Genomic DNA, 9,269 nt, shown 5'->3' on the forward strand with positions numbered 1-9,269 from the left:
AAAGAGTTAGATGTAACTATATGCACAAAACGGTAATTTGGTCCAGTTGTACTTACGAGCAATTCGTGAAGGGTTGTTGTACTGTTGATTGGTTATATCCAGTGGACACAGAAAATATATCTATAATGGGAAGAGTGCAGCTGTCGGTCTTTAGTGGAGTGCTCGACAGTTAACGGATGGTGAATAATATAATTAAAGAGTTTAATTAATTATTCATGTACCGTTGGAGCTTGATGTTACAGGTCCATGAGGTCCCATAGGTAGCTCAAAAGGATTTAGTTAAGAATCAGTTTTTGGATTAATTTGAATTGTTCAAATTACTGGAGGGATTTAATTATATATGATATAATTAAATTGTTTCAATTATATATGATATAATTGTCATAATGTATTTGATACATTATAGCTTAATGGGAGGAAATAAATATTTGAATGGGATTCAAATATATTTTCTATGAATGGGATTCATAGTTGTTAAATTTAATATAAATGAGATTTATATTAAATGTCCTAAAATAGAGAAAAGAAAATATAGTTTATATTGTATATGATACAATATTAAAACTATAGGTTATATATATGTTATATTTGATATAACATATAATTTAATATAAATATAATATGATAAATTAGTTATCATATTTATTTATATTATATTATTATTATTTGAATAATAAGAAAGGGAGTTGAGTTACAACTCCCTTCCCTATTTTTTCTCTCCACCAACTTTAGTGGAGGTAGTTATCTTTTATGGCAAGAGGAATAAAAGAAAAATTGGTTTTTCTTTTTCCTCTACGATTTGCAATTTGGTTGAACGATTGGGTGAAATTACAGAAGTGTTCCGTGAGTTTGCCTTGTGTGAAAGCTTTCTCAATTATCTTCTTCCTCCACCTAAAGCCTTTTCCCTTTAAACCAAAATAGTCAGAGCCCACCACTCGTGGGTTCTCACCCTGAAAATATTGAGGATTCTATTGTGGTAGTGTCTATTTTTTGTTCAAGTTCTTTCTTGAAAAAGGTTTTCAAGTTGTACGTGAATGTTCGAAGGAGGATTCGTGAAGAAAAGGTTCTTCAAAGGTAATTTATCTTGAACCCTTTTCTTGTAAAAGTATGTTGTAATTTAACTTTAAATGCATATTTGTTGTATGTTTACTGTAATCTTTACATTCGACAATTAATGTATGTTTACTGTAACTTTATACGAGCAACAGCACGAACACAATGAACGCAGTCTCCACGAACCAATTGACTCTAACTCGATCCACGAAGTGAGTGAGGACACTACCACAATGGTTACCTTGGTATTCTCAGTGTGAGGACACCACCACAATCCGTTAACTGTCGGGCACTCCACTAAAGACCGACAGCTACACTCTCCTCACTATAGATATATTTCTGTGTCCATATCAACCAATCAATAGTGCGATAACCCTTCATAGATCGCTCGTAAGTATAGATGGGCCAATTTACCATTTTGCCCTTGTAGTTACATCTAACTCCTTAAGTACCACTGATTCCTCTAATGAACAATAAGTCATCGTCCTACTATGAATGGGTCCTCTCTTCCAAAGAGAGGATGTGGCCACTATGTTCAAGATCTGGAATCAGTCCTTAAGGGAGCAATCTATCCACTAACCCTTAGTTCGGGGAAGGAGTGAATTTCGTCTTGTGTAACTAAGTTCCCAACTCCCAGTTAGACAAATCCTCAAAAAGGTAGGATTGTTGAGTTGGAAATCTTGCCACTCTCACTCATACTTATCAAAGGACCGCCCTCAAAGGCAGGAGTTCTCAAAACACTCAGGATTAAGGTCATGTCACCTATGACTGTTTAAGTGAGATGTAAGTCTCAAGTATCAACGACGTTATATAAAGAGACTAATCATCTCGTGGTTCGATCTTATACAAACTATTTGTATCGAACACTCCCGCTCACATGTCTCCATATGAATGGTCAGGATTAGACCATCTGTAGTAGTTCACAACACTTGTAAACCTCTACAAAGCAGGTCGTATCCGTAGTGTCACCAGGATAAGGTATCCCTCCTTAATCCTCATACTACAGACCTTTTAGGCTATTACTTAAGGCATGATCCACTTATATATATCATATACATGCTTAACACGGATCTTTGTTTATTGGATATGAGTAAATGCAAATAAAATAATGCTTATTTTATTAATAACAATGTGTACAAAGTTTACAAACTACGAGACTCTGGGAGAATTAGGACACCAATCCCAACAATCTGACTGTTACTTGGATTTAACTGAAACTCAGGTTGTCATACTAGATTATGGTGTTGAGGATCCATTGTTCTATAAATAGGCAATGAATGATGTAGACAAAGACTAATGGGTCAAAGTCATGGACCTTGAAATCGAGTCTATGTACTCCAATTCAATATGGGAGCTTGTAGATCTACCTAAAGGGATTAAAACCCATAGGGTGTAAATGAATCTATAAAGGAAAGAGAAATGTAGCTGGAAAGATACAGACCTTTAGATCTAAACTTGTAGCAAAGGGTTATACTTAGAGGGAAGGGGTTGACAATGAAAAAACTTTCTCCCCTATTGTTATGCTTAAGTCTATAAGAATTCTCTTGTCCATAGCCACATATTATGACTATGAGATATGACAAATGGATGTCAAGACTGCTTTTCTGAATGATAATCTTGAAGAGTATATCTTTATATCTCAGCCCGAAGGGTTCATAGCCCAAGGTCGGAAGAAAAAAGTTTGCAAGCTGAATCGATCCATTTATGGGTTGAAATAGGCATCCAGATCTTGGAACATTATATTTGATACAACGATCAAACCTTTTGTTTTGATCAAAACATCGATGAATCTTGTATCTACAAGAAAATCATCAACGATAAAGTAGCTTTCTTAGTACTTTGTGTAGATGATATGCTACACCTTAGGAATGATGTAGGGTACCTTACTGACATTAAGGAATGGCTGGCAGTCGAACTTCAAATGAAATATTTTGGAGAGGCGCAGTATGTACTTGGGATCCAAATTATTAGGGATAACAAAAACCTAATGTTGGTTTGTTTCGAGCAACTTATATCGACAAAATGTTGGCTCGATATTCTATGTAGAACTCCATGAAGGGTTTATTGTCTTTTAGGCATGGGGTACACTTGTCTAAGGAATAGTGTCCTAAGACACCTCAAGAAGTTGAGGATATGAAATATATTCCTTATACCTCAGGTGTAGGCAACTTAATGTATGTTAGGCTCTACACTAGGTCAGACATTTATTATGCAGTGGGAATAGTCAGTAGGTACCAGTCCAATATAGGGTTAGATCGTTGGACTACAGATAAGAACATCTTCAAGTATCTTAGGAGAACAAAGAAATATAAGTTGATGTGTGGAGCTAAGAATTTGATCCTTGCAAGATACACCAACTCTGATTTCAAAACTGACAAAGATTCTAGAAAATCCATGTCAGAATTAGTGTTTATCCTGAATGGGGGAGATGTAGTATGGTGTAGCATCAAGCAAGGATGAATTGTATATTTCACTATGAAAGTTGAATATGTAGTTGCTTGTGAAGCAGCAAAGGAAGCAGTTTGGCTTAGGAAGTTCCTAAGCGATTTGGAAGTGGTTCCAAATATGCACTTACCCATCACCTTATACTGAGACAATATTGGTGCAATAGCTAACTCTAAAGAACCTCACAGTCACAAACGAGAAAAGCATATTGAGAGGAAGTATCACCTGATACGGGAGATTGTGCAAGGAGGAGATGTAATCATCACAAAGATTGCCTTAGAGCACAACATTGTTTATCTATTTATGAAGGCTTATTTGGCTAAAGTGTTCAAATGTCATCTAGAGGATCTAGGTCATGAGACATGTACATTGTATAATCTAGGGAAAGTGGGAGATGTGTATTGGGTATATGGATGCCCTAGTTCATTGTATTTATTTAGCATTATCCTACCTTTTGGATTCTTATATTATGTACAACCCACTGACTAGAGTTTTAGTTCAAGCGGGAGTTTGTTAGGTTTTATGCCCTAAAATTCGTAGATAGTAAGTGTTATTAATTGACTCTCATCAATAAAGAGTTATAGATGTTAATTTAATAAAGGTTATCGCGTTGTTTCTACTTTTCTTAATAACCCTAAATCAAACAAACTAACATCCAAGGTTGTCGTATGAGTCTTAAACTGTATGTGGAGACATACAGGGATCAATGTTCAAGATACAGCCTAAAGGGTCTATAGTATAGGGACAAAGCTGGGTACCTTATCCTGGTGATACTATGGGTACGACCCACTTTGTATTTGATAGAAACACAATGATCCAACGCGTTCATGTAGGTGACATGCAAGTGGAGTATCCTATGCAATGAGTTTTCATAAGACCGAACCGCGAAATAGTAACCACTAGATGTAGTACTGTTAACTAGTTAGTTTTCTATTTCAATAGGATGACCTAGGAAACTTAATTTTAATTCTGAGTATAGTATGAACTCTTGTTCACGACGGATTGTCCTTCGATTTGTTTGGGTGAGGGTGGCCAGTTCACCGACTCAATATGCCTACCATTTTTGAAACATCAAGAGGATCGTTCTAGGAGCATGGAGATCTACAAAGGTAAGAATGGTTTTATCCTTTCCCAACAACATGCTATTTACATGTTTGTTGTATATATATTCTGTTTTAGTTTACGTAAAAATTGATTTTTGGGATGTAAGGCATTCACAACGCTTCTGCTAGGCTAGGCAAAGAAGGCAGCACACAGACACAGGAAAAGAAACTGAGGCCTTAAACCCTCTGTATATCAAGCAAATACTTTTCTTTGCATGTTTTTTACAACTGACAACAAAACCAAAACAAAAACGAATGAGAATGAAGCTTGAGATTGTTATCGAGAAAGTGACATGACACATGCTGAACATTATCTTTTTGTTAAACATGAAATAACAATAACTCATTTATGAAACAAGTTGAGAATAAATCAAGCATAGGAAATGTGTTAATCAAAGGTCTTACTCTCTATAGGTGTAGTGGGTTCAGGAATGGATGGAAGTTTATATTGAAAACTATGAAATGCATTTCAATCAATGCGAGAAGATGGAACAGCCTGGTAAATTGGTAAATTTCTTTCAAATGACCCAATACACAGAAAGATACATGTGCTTGACACTTGATAACATTTGGTAATTTTACATCGCCATCATTTTTATTGATGGTCAATTCATCCACGAAGTAATGATTACTATGCACAGGGTTATTAATCATGCCTTCATGATGGCCCTAAATTCCAGGTAACCATCTACATTTCATATTGTAGTGTCCAATTCTCTTTTAAGTAACATTGAGCTCTCGTAGGGCTTTAAGAACTTCAGTCTTAATTTCACGAGGATGAGCTCGAGACTGCCAAGTTAGACCAAAGAGTACAATCATATTTCATATATTTGGTAGCATCAGTTTCTAGGTTACATCTTTTGACATTATAGAAAAAGCAAGAAACCAACAGTTATTAGGTTACTTATTTTCTTTTACTCCTCAACATCTTCAGCAAGATGCACTCTGGAGGGTGGTTTTGGGTAGTTTTTTCTAATAGTATAAAATGGAAATACGTGTTTCTCAGACTAGAAATTTAAAGTAGGGACAAGAAACAAGAATATCGTAGTCTCCTGAAACTCAGCTTCAAGATAAGCCACTAGAAACATGGAATCGGTTTTCCAAGAACAAACAATAAGCAACAGTAACCTTGAATATATTCTCAATAACAATGATTATCAGTAACTATTAGCAAGGAAGAATTTCAAATTTCTTAAGAAAATAAGTCTAATTAATGATGCACCTCATTTTGAATTCGGTTACAAAGAGACTCCACCAGCCGATTCCTGTCAAATCCCATCTTTACAACTTCTTGAAGAATTTCTTCATCGATCTAAAAAAGAATAAAATAAAATAATCAAAGGAAAAAGTTTAATTGCTTGGGCAGGAGAAACTATATTGAAAACTAAAAGAAGTAGCTTTTAAAATTTGGTTGGTTTTTTAAACCATTGGTAAAAAGTAGATAACAAAGAAAGAAATTTGGAGGTAAAAATACCAATTTAATTTTTAAAAACAATAAAAACCAGATAGTTATCAAACAGGATCTTGATGAAATAGTTATGCTTCCTTAAAAAAAGTTTTGACAAATATCAATTTATAACCCTAAACTTTGGGGATTGTATCAATTTAAATCCTAAGTTAAAAATTGTATCAATTTACACCCTGAACTTTAGGGGTTGTATCAATTTAGACCCTGAATTTTAAGAGTTGTATCAATTTAAACTCCAAACTAACAATTGTATCAATTTAGACCCTAAACTTTCTTACGTGTATCAATTTAACCCTAAACTTTCATAAATATATTAATTTAAATCCCAAATTTTTATAAATATATCCAAATAAAAAATAATTGAGGATTTAAGTTGATATAATTATGAAAGTTCAAGGTTTAAATTGATACACTTATAAAAATTCAGGGTTTAAATCGATATAATTATTAATTTGGGGTTGAAATTGATACAACTCCAAAGTTCAAGGTTTAAATTGATACAATTCTTAATTCAGGGTTTAAATGCATACAACACCCAAAGTTTAGGGAATAAATTGATATTTACCTAAAAAGTAATAAATAAATAAATCTAATGAACCAGGATTACAAAGTTTGAAAAGAGATGACATCTATGAACTGATAAATCGTCTCCCAATAAAATCATGAAAAACAGAGTTGTAAAATTAAAAGTAGAACTCGTTGTGTTTTAAAGCACAAGATGCACTGATGATCAAAATCCTTTCGAGCTTCACAAAGTTCATAAAATGTTATTAGTCGTCGTCAATTCTGGGTCTAAATCATTGTTATGTCGCAGAAGATCTACTACCTTGAAAGCAAAATCAGTGTAACCTCGGTACTAAATTGCAAAAAGCCAGTTGCTCCCCAAGGTTAACACAACACTCTTCTCAGATGTGCACTCGTCGAAAAAGGGATAGAATCGAGTGAAAATTTACTTAGAATTAAATCTCTAAAATAGAAAGAAATTAGTCAAAACTCAAATTTCACCTCAGGACAAAAAGAACCATTTAGATCGTTAACAAAATGTCTTTAATGTCAGTTTAAAAACTAGCATTATAGATAACCAAGATTTCAATGTCAATTACCTTCAATGTCATGCCAGTTTTTAACCAACAATGAATACTACTTTCAATGTCGGTTTTCAACCGATATTGAACATCATCTTTAGTGTCGGTTTTTTACCTACATTTTATTGATAACTGTCCGTTATTAAATGTCTGCCATGGTTTTTTTATTGAAAAAATAAAAATACATATACCTTTTTTTTTTTTTACTTATGCATGTGGAAATCAACAATATTTTCCTTTATCGGAACATACACAAAATAATATCATAATTGCTATATATATACAACTTAATTTTAAACAAACATAAAAATTAACTAATTCACAACAAGGAAAGTGACAAATTGTTTAACTACCCTATCAATAAGTTATATTGATCAATTATTGAAAGAACTCTAAGTCTAAAGATCTAGAGAGTTTGTTGTCTATTTTGAAGGGTCATATAGATACATCCAACAAACAGAAAACAAAATGAAAATAATCCAACCTAAATAATATCTTAAAAGTGTCTAAGTCAAAACAACTTAGAAAGTTCATAGAAAATGTCAGAGAGACTTGTTGACTCTCAAAACAACCTATAAATTGTTCATAGATATCATTTTGATTTTCAAAACTAACTGCAAATTACCTAAAAATTACCCAAGTGACAATTCAAATCTCAAAATAACTTAAAAATGTGTGAGGGAAACTTTTCACCCAACCTAAAAAGTACCTAAAGAGTGACTAAGTGACACTTTTAACTCTCAGAAAGACCTTTAAAATGCCTAAATATGACTTTCAATCTCAAAACTAACCTATAAAGTTTCCAAAAAGTGATTGAGACTTCAATTCTCAAAAAACTTAAAATATTTAAGGACGATTTAATAATCAAAACCCACTAAAAATTCTCTAAAAAAGTTTCTCAGTGTCACGTTGGTTATCAAAACCAACTAGAAATTTCCTAAAAAGTGTCTAAGATATATTTTAATCTAAAAAATACCTCAAAATGTCTAAGTGTAGTTTTCAATCTCGAATGAAAATGTTCTGGTCATGACTCCAAAACCAAAACTTGGGCGGATGTGAACTCTCAATTAAATATTAGCAACACGAAATAAGAAGTCCAATTATAGTATATCCATAATACAATTTCAAGGACAAAATTGAAATGATTTACACAAGTCCAATAAGAAGCAAGTAGTAACTCCAATTAATTTGCAAGAATCAAAAGCAACAGGCATTACAAACGAAAGACATGTGGATCATAAGAACGTAGAAACGATGGAGACAAAGATGATAAAAAGCTTTCAAGCCTAGTGTCGAATGAAACGTAAAGAGAGATTGAGATTTTGCTCACTATTTCAGTGAAATTGAGTTGACAGATGAGAGAAAGTGAGATTTAATTAAGAGAAAGAAAAAAAAGACAAAAAAAAGAGAGATAGAAGAGCTTGCCTCAACCAAAATTAACAGTGGTGGCGAGCAAACGGGCATGCAGTGCATGAACTGACGTTGGTTGTGCGTAGCGGCGAGCGAGTGGAACGTGGGTTGTGGGGAAAGGAATGGGGTGATAAAAAGTGTGGGGAAAAATGAAAGTGGGGTAGGGTTTTAAGAAATTGTGGAGAAAAAATAAAATTTAGGATTTAAAAAGATTATGTTCGCACACACTTTTTGTCGGTAGATACTGAAATTATATGTCCATGCAAGTTGCGTCATTGACAGAAACCTAATTCCATGGGTTTCACTAAAACCACATAATTTTCTCCCTACGTATATATTTTCATCGGCAGAAATGATGTTTTGTCCACGCATAAAAATTTTGTCAATGAAAATTATATTTGTCAATATTTTTTATTGTGTTGGTAGAAGAAGCCGTCGACACAGCACATGGTATTCATTAGTAAAAGGCGAAAGAATAGTTCGCCTTGTGCTGAACGCCCGACTCCAATATTAATATTTGCTACTGAACACATTTTCATATATAGCAATTGGTGTACATTTTTCAAACTTTACCGGTGTGGGAAATAGAATGAAGTTAGTGTCTGCATCACACCACTCTAAAATTGAAATTCATTATGTAATTATCAAATTAATTCATCATTTAAAAATTTTGTATATAATTATAAAAAAAATGGTCTTTGTGAG

General features: G+C 33.5%; 1 pseudogene; it reads right to left on the reverse strand.

Moving 5' to 3' along the window:
* Positions 1 to 8,938: 8,938 nt before the first annotated feature.
* On the reverse strand, positions 8,939 to 9,069 carry LOC150032263 (U5 spliceosomal RNA; annotated as a pseudogene).
* Between the last annotated feature and the right edge of the window lie 200 nt (positions 9,070 to 9,269).

The sequence above is a fragment of the Benincasa hispida genome, chromosome 12 (assembly GCF_027475165.1).
Source record: "Benincasa hispida cultivar pf3 chromosome 12, pf3_genome.v1.1, whole genome shotgun sequence".
Taxonomy (NCBI): Eukaryota; Viridiplantae; Streptophyta; class Magnoliopsida; order Cucurbitales; family Cucurbitaceae; genus Benincasa; species Benincasa hispida.